Source organism: Hemitrygon akajei, chromosome 2 (genome assembly GCF_048418815.1).
Source record: "Hemitrygon akajei chromosome 2, sHemAka1.3, whole genome shotgun sequence".
Taxonomy (NCBI): Eukaryota; Metazoa; Chordata; class Chondrichthyes; order Myliobatiformes; family Dasyatidae; genus Hemitrygon; species Hemitrygon akajei.
This window is the reverse complement of record NC_133125.1, coordinates 76,095,927-76,108,242: the sequence shown is the minus strand read 5'-3', so window position 1 is coordinate 76,108,242 and position 12,316 is coordinate 76,095,927. Positions and strand designations below refer to the sequence as shown.

Genomic DNA, 12,316 nt, shown 5'->3' with positions numbered 1-12,316 from the left:
ATCCAGAGTATTGATAAATGACTCTCATAAGTTGCTGCATCTGGAAGCAGTTCCAGTGAGGAGGGGAGAGAAAGGTTTGAAGCAGAAGAAACCTATTGACAAAGGGGTCACTGTTTGGACTCTCTTCTAGTAGCCCGTAAGGATGAGTGTGATTTCAGCAAATATGAATGTGTGATTGTCACATAGTTTGATCCACTGGAGTGTTTTTTTTTGATTAGGCAATACCTTTGTGAATACCACGTGTGTGACAACCCTTGCCCGGGTGTGATAGTTCAATGAAGAAGTTACCCCTCTGACAAATCACTTTTGGAGTTGCTTCATATGTAGTGGGACTGGATAAATGGATATCTTGGTCTGTAGAAGGGTTGACCCTGTGGAGGCTACCGGTGTGTTTACCCTTGCCTGGGTGGTAGTTATCCCTCGAAGATGGTACCCTTTGTGATAGGCTATGTTTGGTTAACTCAAGAGTTAATTCGGAGCTGATGACGGAAGACCAACTGTTTACTCGTTCTTCACCCGTTGTGGATGTCACCTCAGCTTACAAACACCTCTCTCTCCCCCCACCAACTCTGTGCATTGAACTGAACTTCCTTACATTACCATTGTAAGGCTTTATATCTTACCCCAGAGCTTGAATGAGACATATACAACATATACACTGACTACAGACATATACACTGCTACCTTTTGATTTACCTGGTTTAAATTACTATGTTAAGGAGTTACTAATACATAGTGGTTTTCAGCAGCAAAACCAGACTCCAGGTATGTTCTATTGCTGCTGGTTCTTTTAAACCATTGTGTGTATGTAATATAATTGGGGCCTGCATCTGGGAAATGAATAAATTGTTTGGGTAGACAATCAGCATCAATAGAGTTTGACAGGTTTCTGGCAGAACCAACCCCTGAAGCATTGGATGATGCTAAGAGATTTATGCTGTTGGGAATTGCTCCGAAGTTAAAACTTAAGGTGAATACTAAAATGAGGAAGGCTCAGATACTGACGTTAATATTATGTATCCAAGGGAAAGTTTAGTGAGGATGTGTTGGAGATGTTTGCTGAAAGTAAACCTACTGAGTCTGAGGTTAATCTTCAGTTAGAAAAATTGAAGAGGGAGAATGAGAAAGAGCGAAGACAAAATGAGTTGCAACTAAACAGCTCGAGGCTAGAGAGGCTGACAAACAGAGGGCCGAGGCAGAAAAGCAGAGAGTGCTCGAGAGGGAGAGATGGCAGCAAAGAGGTCAAGTGCCAGACCTTGGTGGTGGGTTTAGTGTCAGTCGAGAAATTAAGTTGGTGCCTCCATTTGATGAAGCAGAAGTTGATAAGTACTTTCTGCATTTTGAAAAGGTGGCCCAGAATCGTCAGTGGCCGAGGGACCAGTGGGCTGTTTTGTTCCAAAGTGTAATTAGAAGGAAAGCCCAGTGAGCGTATTCTGCTCTGACACTTGCAAAGGCAGCTGATTATAACACGGTGAAAGACGCTGTGCTGAAGGTTTACGAGTTGGTTCCGGAGGCATACAGACAAAAGTTTTGAGGTTTGAGGATGTCTGGGAGCCAAACGTATGGAGTTTGCCTTTGCGAAAGGTGTGTACTTCAATCGTTGGTGTACCTCAAAAGGGATGGATGAGGATATTGACAACTTGAAAAAGTTGATTTTGATTGAAGAATTTAAAAGCTGCGTCCCTGTTGAAATAAGGACGTACCTAGATGAAAAAGAGGCTGCGACCCTTTCAGAGTCTGCTAAGTTAGCAGACGAGATTGCCTTAACCCGCAGGGTAAACCAGAAGGTAAGCCGGGGACTATTGACAAAAGTAGGGATGAAAGAAAGTAGTGGAGGGGAAAATTTTACAGTCTGTCTTGTTACTGTTGTAAGAAGACCAGTCATGTGGCGACTAATTGTTTTGCTCTGAAGAAGGAGAAAGGAAAAGGAAAGGAGCCAATCCAAAATGCTTGTATTCAGTTGGACGGAAGGGGGGTCTGATCGAGCTCAGGAGGGTTTCGATCGGTTTACCTCAGATGGGTTTGTCCATAAAGGAGTGTTCAACCCCGTCCCGAGGATCTTGCGAGATAATTAGACAGTGTTTTGAAATTTGGTGATGAGACAAAAATTGACGAAGTAAATATTATGAAAGTGATTGGAAAGGGGACAGTGTCTATGCCTTTGCATAAGGTGATAGTTATCTAGACCTGTTCAGATAAGTGTACAACTTGAATTACCAAAGAAGAATGTTGATGTGCTGTTGGGAAATGACCTTGCAGGTGGTGATGTTTATCCAGCAGTGCAGCTAACAAGCAAGCCTGCTGTTGACGACCCACACATGGTTACAGATATTTACCCCACCTGTGCAGAAACGCGAAGCATGTCTAAAAGGTCTGCTAATGCAGACAGTTCTGGGCAGGGTGATTTTGAGGCCTATGATAGCCAAAATAGGGGATTAAATCATGATGGTTTATCAGAGACTTTTCTACCTTCTATGTTTCAATAGGGTTCAGAAGCTGATAAGTACTTTCTGCATTTTGGTTAAAACTTTCAGTAGCCCACAAGGGTGAGTTGAGTATCGATCCAGAGTATTGATAAATGACTCTCATAAGTTGCTGCATCTGGAAGCAGTTCCAGTGAGGAGTGGAGAGAAAGTTTTGAAACAGAAGGAACCTAGTGACAAAGGGGTCACTGTTTGGACTCTCTCCTAGTAGCCCGTAAGGATGAGTGTGATTCCAGCAAATACAAATGTGTGATTGTCACAAATCCACTGGAGTGTTTTTTTTTCTGGTCAGGGACCCCCTGTCACTGGTGTCCTTCCATGATCAATGCCAGCTGAGACCCTGACTGTGAAAACGAGAATGTCCTTGTTAAAGTCCAAACATGCTGTAGAGAAATGTAAACAAGCTGCCAGTGAAGAATGGCTCCACCACTCTCTCTCTCAGTAGAAATCAAGCAGAATCCAGAAAAAAGGCTGACACTCAGCACTCTTATTTTTGCATCTTAAAGTGACAGTCCACAGCAACGTGAACCCTAGTGGTTCATAACAGGTCCACGTCAACTTTACACTCAAAGCTGCAGCGCTGATTGACATCGTTGTTAAGAAGACCTTCAACAACCATGGAACTGAGTTCAAGAGGGGTGAGGTAATGTTACAGCTACATAAAGCCTTATTTATACCCCACATAGAGAATTGTGTTCAGATACCTCATTACAGGAAGGATGTCGATACAATAGAAAGAGTGCAGAGGAGATTTACAAGGATATTGCATGGATTGGAGAACATGCCTTATGAGAATAGGTTAATTGAACTTTGGAGCAACGGAAGATCAGAGGTGACTTGACAGATGTGTATAAGATGATGAAATACATTGTGTGGATTGCCAGAGGCTTTTTCCGAGGGCTGAATTGGCAAACACGAGGGGCATAGTTTTAAGGTGCTTGGAAGTAGGGTCAAAGGGGTTGTCAGAAGTCGGTTTTTCACACAGAGAGAAGTAGGTGCATGGAATGCACTGCCTGCAATGATGGTAGAGGCAGATCCCATAGAGTCTTGAGAGACTCTTAGATATGTACATGGAGCTTAGAAAAGCAGAGTACAATGCAGTAGGGATATCTGAGGCAGTTTCTAGAATAGGTTACATGGATCGCGCAACACTGTGGGCCAAAGGGCCTGTAATATATTGTAGATTTCTATGTTTCTATATACACTGATCTTCTAACAAGGCACGGATCAGGCATTCTGACTGACCATCAAATTCTTTGACTGTATTCCTGTCTGTATGAGAATGGGCTATTTCTGACTTCAATCACAAGATCACAAGACAAAGGAGCAGAAGTAGGTCATTCAGCCCATCGAGTCTGCTCCACCGTAAGCTAAACAATTCTCCCATCTAGTTCCAATTTCTGGCTTTTTCCCCATATCCCTTTACACCCCGTCTAATTAGATACCTATCAATCTCCTCCTTAAACACCCTCAATGAACGGGCCTCCACAGCTGTATGTGGCAACGAATTCCATAAATCCATGACCCTCTGGCTAAAAAAAAAATCTCCTTATCTCTGTTTTAAATGGCTACCCTCTAATTCTAAGACTGTGGTCTCTGGTCCTGGACTCACCCACCAAGGGGAACAGCTTTTCCAAATCTACTCTGTCCAACTCTTTCAACATTCAAAATGTTTTTATGAGATCCTCTCTTATTCTTCCTATACAGTCCAAGAGCTGACAAACGCTCCTCAGATGTTAGCCCCTGCATTCCAGGTATCATCCTCGTAAATCTTCTCTGAACTCTCTCCAACATCACATCCCTTCTAAGATAGGGGGCCCTAAACTGCACACAGTATTCCAAGTGAGGTCTCACCAGTGCCCCATAGACACATCAACACCTCCTTACTCTTATACACTATTCCTCTTGAAATGAATGCCAACATAGCATTCGCTTTCCTCACTGCTGATCCAACCTTGTGGTTAACCTTTAGGGTATCCTGCACAATGACCCCAAAGTCCCTTTGCAATTCCGATTTTTGAAATTGCACCCCATCTAAATAATAATCTGCCCGATTATTTCTTCCAAAATGTACAACCGTACATTTCTCAACATTCCACGTATCTTGGTGTCATCCGCAAACTTAGCCACAAAACCATTTAATCCATAATCTAAAGGTGTGTTCTATCACTGTTGTTCTTTTAAACCTTTGCATGTACAAAACAGAGCCCGAGATATCGCTGATCCTCCACACTGCAAAGAGTCCCAACATAATATTGTATTCTGTCTTCAAATTTGATGCACCGAAATAAACCACAGCACAATCATCTGGGTTGAATGCCATCTGCCACTTCTGCATCCTATCGATGTCCTGTTGTAACCTCTGGACAACTGTCCAGACTATTCACAGCACCCTCAATTTTTATGTTATCAGTAAACTTACTAACTCCTTCCTCCTTCCTCTTCTACTTCCTCATCAAGATCATTTATAAAACTCACAAAGAGAAGGAGTCTCAGAACACATTCCTGTGGAACACCACTGGTCACCGTCCTCCATGCAGTATACAAACCATCTACAACCACCTTTCGGCTTCTGTGGGCAAGCCAGTTCTGGATCCAGAAAGCGAGGTCTACTTGGATCCTTGCTTCATTACTTTCTGAATGAGCCTTGCATGAAGAATCTTATCAAAAGTCTTACTGAAAGCCATGTACACTACATCCAATGCTCTACCTTCATCAGTGTGTTTTGTTACATCCTCAAAGAATTTCAATCATGTTTGTAAGGCACGATCTGCCCTAGACAGAGCCATGTTGACTATCCCACATCAGATTATGCTTCTCCAAATGCTGTTAAATACTGCCTCTCAGGAGCTTCTCCAAAAACTTGCCCTCCATTGAAGTAAGAACCACTGGTCTGTAATTTCCTGGCTTATCTCTACTCTCTTTCTTGAAAAGGGAGCAATGTCTTCTAATCCTCTGGTACTTTTCCTCTCCCTATTGATGTGCAAAGATCATCTCCAGAGGCTCAGCAATTTCCTCCCTCACTTCCCACAGTAGCCTGGGGTATATCTCAAATTGAGTACCCCCAACTTGAGTTGAAATTGGTAAAATGTCGGAGCTCACATTCAGAGGAGATCATATAGAAACATCTAAAATTATGACAGGAGTAGATAAGATGGAGGCAAGAAAGCTGTTTCCACTGGCAGATGAGACTAGAACTAGAGGACATTGCCTCAAGATTCGGGGGAAATTGGGATGGAGATGAGGAGGAGCCATGATCTTATTAAATGGCGGAACAAGCTCAAAGGGCCGGATGGCCTACTCCTGCTCCTATTTCTTAAGTTCTCACCACAGACTAAAATCTCTCCTGAAATATTGCCCTTCACCCATTGATGTCCTTTGCAAATATTTTTACAGGTTTGAAATGGCAGAACATTTGTGTACGGGAATCTCAAACACAAGAACACATCAGTTTTGCTGACTCTGGATATTTAAGGAGTGACTAAACATTTTCTTTGCAACACCAACATATCTGTTGTCGATCCTTGGAGATGAAGAATTATATCATCCCAGCTGGTAATGTATTCTGTCTCTGAAATGAGGTTTTCTGTTTTAACTCTGTGAAATCCACTGGAATCGGGAAGGGAGAACACACCAGCACTTGTTTACTGGAGATCAATTCTTCAACTGCATTAATTGTACAAGCCATTCAAACGTCATTGACTTTCTAAATTGCCAGAGAATTGATCGTAGTGAGATATCATTCTCCTTCTCTCAGTGTGGGAAGGGATTCACTCACAGCCTACCCGCAGACATGCCAGTGAGTTCACTGTGGGGAGAGGTCATTCACCCACTCAGTGTGAGGGAGGGGAACTACTCAGTCATCCAGTCTGAAGATACATCAGCAAGTTCAGACCATAGTGAGATGCTCCACCTGTTCTGCAAGCAGGAAGCCAGTCTGTTCTTGATGCTGAAGGTATATCAGAAAATTCACCAGTGAGAGGACATTGACCTGCTCGGACGGTGGGAAGGCATTCACACACTCAACCGCACCACAGTGACACCAGTGAGTTCACACTGGGGAGAAGCCATGCACCTGCTCTGAATGTGGGAAAGGGTTCACTCAATCACCTCAGCTGAATGAACACCAGCGAGTTGACACTGAAAAGATGCTGTTCACCTGCTCAGACTGTGGAAAGGGATTCACTCAGTCAAATCACCTGCTACAACATCAGTTAGTTCACACTGGGGAGAGGCCATTCACTTGCTTGGACTGTGGGAAGGGATTCACTCAGTTGTCCAACCTACAGTGTCACCAGCGAGTCCACACTGGGGAGAAGCCATTCACATGCTCTGAATGTGGGAAGGGATTCACTCAGTCATCCAACCTACAGAGTCACCAGCGAGTCCACACTGGGGAGAAGCCATTCACCTGCTCTGAATGTGGGAAGGGATTCACCCAGTCAGCTAAACTGAAGGAGCATCAGCGAGTCCACACTGGGGAGAAGCCATTCATTTGCTCTGAATGTTGGAAGGTATTTGCTCGGTCATCTGAACTGAAGTTACATCAGCGAGTTCACACTGGGGAAAAGCCGTTCACTTGCTCTGAGTGTGGGAAGGTATTTTCTCGGTCATCTGAACTGAAGTTACACCAGCAAGTTCACACTGGGGAGAAGCCGTTCACTTGCTCTGAATGTGGGAAGGGATTTGCTCGGTCATCTGAACTGAAGTTACATCAGCGAGTCCACACTGGGGAGAGGCCATTCACCTGCTCTGAATGTGGGAAGGGATTCACTCACTCGTCCAACCTACATAGACACCAGCGAGTTCACACTGGGGAGAAACCATTCACATGCTCTGAATGTGGGAAAGGATTCACCCAGTCATCTGAACTGATGTTACATCGGCGAGTTCACACAGGGGAGAAGCCGTTCGCCTGCTCTGAATGTGGGAAGCGATTTGCACAGTCGGCTAAACTGAAGGAGCATCAGCGAGTTCACACTGGGGAGAAGCCGTACACTTGCTCAGAATGTGGGAAGGTATTTGCTTGGTCATCTGAACTGAAGTTACATCAGCGAGTTCACACTGGAGAGAGGCCGTTCCGCTGCTCTGAATGTGGGAAAGGATTCATTCGTTCATCTCTGCTCTTGAGACACCAGCAAATTCACACTGGGTAGAATCCATTCATCTGCTCTGAATGTGGGAAAGGATTCATTCGTTCATCTCTGCTCTTGAGATACCAGCAAATTCACACTGGGGAGAAGCCGTTCATCTGCTCAGAATGTGTGAAGTGATTCACTCAATCGTCCAACCTACTGACACACCAGCGAGTTCACACTGGGGAGAAGCCATTCACTTGCTCTGAATGTGGGAAAGGATTCACCCATTCAGCTCAACTGAAGGAACATCAGTGACTTCACACTGGGGAATGGCCATTCACCTGCTCTGAATGTAGGAAGGGATTCATTAAGTCAACCCAATTCAAGAAACATTAGTTTGTTCACACTGGGGAGAAGCCATTCACATGCTCTGAAAGTGGGAAGGGATTTGCTCAGTCATTCAAATTTGTGAGGCATTACCAAATTCACACTAGTGAGAAACTGTTCACCTGCTCAGATTGTGGGAAGGAATTCACTCAGTTATCAGACTTTAAAGTACATCAGCACATTCATACTGGGGGATGCCACTCACCTGTTCTGAATGTGGGAAAGGATTCACTCAGACATCTCAATTAAGACTCTAAGATATAGGAGCAGAAGTAGGCCATTTGGCCTTTCAAGTCTGCTCTGCCATTCAGCCATGGGCTGATCCAATTCTTCCAGTCATCCCCACTCCCCTGCTTTCACCCCATACCCTTTGATGCCAGGGCTAATCAAGAACCTATCTATCTATGCCTTAAATGCACCGAATGACTTGGCCTCCACTGTTGCTCATGGCAACAAATTCCACAGATTTACCACCCTCTGACTAAAGTGATTTCTCCTCATCTCTGTTTTAAATGAATGTCCTTCAATCCTGAAGTTGTTCCTTCTTTCCTAGACTACCCTACCACAGGAAATAACTTTCCCATATCTAATCTGTTAAGAGCTTTTAACATTTGTAATGTTTCAATGAGATCACCATTTCCCTCCCTGCCACCGCCCCCCCCCCCCCAACGATTCTTCTGAAATCCAGGGAAAACAGCCCAAGAGCTGCCAGACGCTTCTTGTACGGTACTCCTTTAATTCCTGGAATCATTCTTGTGAATCTTCTCTGAGCGCTGTCCAATGTCACGACATCCTTCCTAAAATAAGGGGCCCAAAACTGCATACAATACTCCAAGTGTGGTCTAATGAGCACCTTATAGATCCTCAACATCACATCCCTGCTCTTATATTCTATACCTCTAGAAATGAATGCATTCGCCTTTAGGGTTTCCTGCATAAGGACTCCCAAGTTCCTTTGCATCTCTGCATTTTGAATTCTCTCCTGATATAAATAAGCATCTGCCTGTTTATTTCTTCCACCAAAGTGCATGACCATACAGTTTCCAACATAGTATTTCATTGGCTACCTCTTTACCCATTCCCTTAAACTATCTAAATCTCTCTGCAGGCTCTCTGTTTCCTCAGCACTACCCACTCCTCCACCCATCTTTGTATCATCAGCAGATTTAGCCACAGATCTATTAATCACATAGTCAAAATCATTGACATACAGCGTAAAAAGCACTGGTCCAAACACCGACCACTGGAACTCCAGTTGTAACCGGCAGCCAGAATAGGATCCCATTAATCCCACTCTGTTTTCTGTTGATCAGCCAATGCTCCACCCATGCTAGTAACTTACCTCCAATTCCATGGTCTCTTATCATGCTAATAGCCTCATGTGCAGCACGTTGTCAAAGGCCCACTGAAAATCCAAGTACACCATATGTACTGCATCTCCTTTGTCTACCCTGCTTGTAATTTCCTCAAAGAATTGCAGTAGGTTAGTCAGGCAGGACACACAAAATGCTGGTTGAACACAGCAGGCCAGGCAGCATCTATAAGGAGAAGCACTGTCAACGAAGGGTCTCGGCCCGAAACTTCGACAGTGCTTCTCCTTATAGATGCTGCCTGGCCTGCTGTGTTCCACCAACATTTTGTATGTGTTGTTTGAATTTCCAGCATCTGCAGATTTCCTCGTGTTTAGTCAGGCAGGATTTTTCTTTCAGGAAACCATGCTGGCTTTGGCCTACCTTGTCACGTGCCTTCCGGTACTCTGTAATCTCGTCCCTATCAATCGATTCCAACAACTTCCCAACCACTGAAGTCAGGCTAACTGGTCTATAGCTTCCTATCTGCTGCCTCCCACCCTTCTTACATAGCGGAGTAACATTTGCAATTTTCCAGTCATCCAGTACAACGCCAGAATCTATCGATTCTAGAAAGATCATTGTTAATGCCTCTGCAATCTCTCCAGCTATTTCCTTCAGAACCCGAGGGTGCATTCCATCAGGTCCGGGAAATTTATCCACCCTCAGACCATTAAGCTTCCTGATCACCTTCGCAGTTGTAATTTTCACTGCACATACTTCACTTCCCTGACACTTTTGAATGTCCGTTATACTGCAGATGTCTTCCATTGTGAAGACTGATGCAAAATACGCATTTCGTTCCTTTGCCATCTCTGTGTCTCGTATTACAATATCTCCAGCATTGTTTTCTATTGGTCCTATATCTACCCTGAACTCTCTTTTACCCCTTATACACTTAAAAATGCTTTTAGTATCTTCTTTGATATTAGTCACCAGCTTCCTTTCAGAATTCATCTTTATCTTCCCAATAACCTTCTTAGTTTCCTTCTGCAAGTTTTTAAAAGCTTCCCAATCCTCTATCTTCCCACTAGCTTTGGCTTCCTTCCCCTCTCTTTTGCATTTACTTTGGCTCTGCCTTCACTTGTCAGCCACAGTAGTGTCTGTCTTCCACTCAAAGATTCCTTCTTGTTTAGAATATATCTGTCTTGCACTTCCGACATTTTTCGCAGAAACTCAAGCCATTGCTGCTCTGCTGTCCTTCCTGCTATTGTCCCTTTCCAGTCAACTTTGACCCATTCCCTCTCATGCCATTGTATTTTCCTTTATTTCACTGAAATACCAAACGTTGGAATTTAGTTTCTCCTTAAGAAATTTCAAAATGAACTCAAACATATTGTGATCACTGTGCCCCAAAGTTTCCTTAACCTTAAGCTCTCTTATCACCTCCGGATCATTGCACAATACCCAATTCAGTACAGCTGATCTGCTAGTTGGCTCAGCAACAAGCTGTTCTAAAAAGCCATCCCTTAGATATTTTACAAACCCACTCTCTTGACGTCCAGTACTGGCCTGGTTTTCCCAATCCACTTTCATGTTAAAATTCCCAACGATTAACATGACATTGCCCTTCTGACACGCAATTTCTGCCTCCTGTGGTAATTTGTAATCCACATCTCGACTGCTGATTGGAGGCCTGTATACAACTGCCATTTCTCACCTCCAACCATAGAGACTCTACGCTTTCTGATCCTATGTCATCGCTTTCTAATGGTTTAATATTATTTCTTATACACAGAAAGACACCAGCACCTCTTCCTAAACTATCTTTCTGATACACCGTATATCCTTGGACATTCAGCTCCCAATGCCAGCCATCCTTACGCAATTTTCAGAGATATCCACAATTTCATACTTGCCAATCTGTAGCTGAACTTCAAGATAATCCATTTTATTTCTTATGCTGTGTGTATTCAGATATATCACTTTCAGTCCAGTTTTGAATGAACTTCAGTGAGTAAACACAAATTGTACAACTGCTCAGACTGCGAGAAGGAATTCACTCAGTCATCTCAACTGAATGAACATCACCGAGTTCACACTGAGTAGAAGCTGTTCATCTGTTCCAACTGGGAATGAATTCACACTTCCATCACCTGCACACCAGACTGTTTTCAGAGGTGAGAGGACGTTGACCTGCTCAGACTGTGGGAAGGCATTCACTTATCCACGCTGCAGAGACAGTGGTGGGTTCACACTGTGGTGAGGGCAGTCACCTACTCTGAATGTTTCAATCAGTCATTCATCCTTGTGTCAACCTACCCAGATGTGACCCATCACTAATTGGAGAGATCAGAAGCTTGAGAGGACGTAATTCATTCAGGTTTGCCAATCGAATATTAACGGTTGTGGTTCAGGGCAGGTTATTTTTGAGCTTTCAGTAGTGGCCAATCAGCATTCAGGATGGATTATCAAGAAGATATTAATGTTAGGCAGGACCAAGTGGAGTGGTCATTGTTGGAGTGGACAGAGTTGGAGCGGAGATGTTGAGACTTTACTTCTTTGAGGTTTCAGTGAGGAGAGCATTCAGTCAGAGAAGTCAAAATTATGCCAGAGGTAGAATTTTTTTTGCCCCTTCTTTACATTTGCTCAGTTAGAACAGTCAAGATGCCAGACAGTGGAGTGGAAAGCTCCTCTTGTGGGATGTGGAATGGCAGGGGACCCTCCTGTGTCCCTGATAACTACACTTGTGAGATGGGCATCCAGCTTCAGCTCCAAGCAATCCACATTACAGAGTGGGAGCTGGAACTGGATGAACTCCAGATCATTTGGGAGGCTGAAGGGGTGATAGGTAGGAAATATAGAGAGATAGTTGCACCCAAGGTGCATGGCACAGGGTACTGGGTGACATTCAGGAAGGGGAAGGGGGAAAAGAGCGAGTGCAGTTTGCCCCTGTGTCCATCTCTCCGAACAACACATATATCACTTTAGACACAGTTGGGGACAGTGGGATGACCAAGCAAAGGAAAGTCACAGTAGGAGGGTCTCTGGCACTTAGTCTGGTTCTGAGACTGAGAAG

The 12,316-nt window shown here is 44.0% G+C and overlaps 1 pseudogene; it reads left to right on the top strand.

The window, feature by feature from the left end:
- Positions 1–1,619: 1,619 nt before the first annotated feature.
- LOC140720784 (uncharacterized) lies at positions 1,620–9,445 on the top strand (annotated as a pseudogene).
- The last annotated feature ends 2,871 nt before the right edge of the window (positions 9,446–12,316 follow it).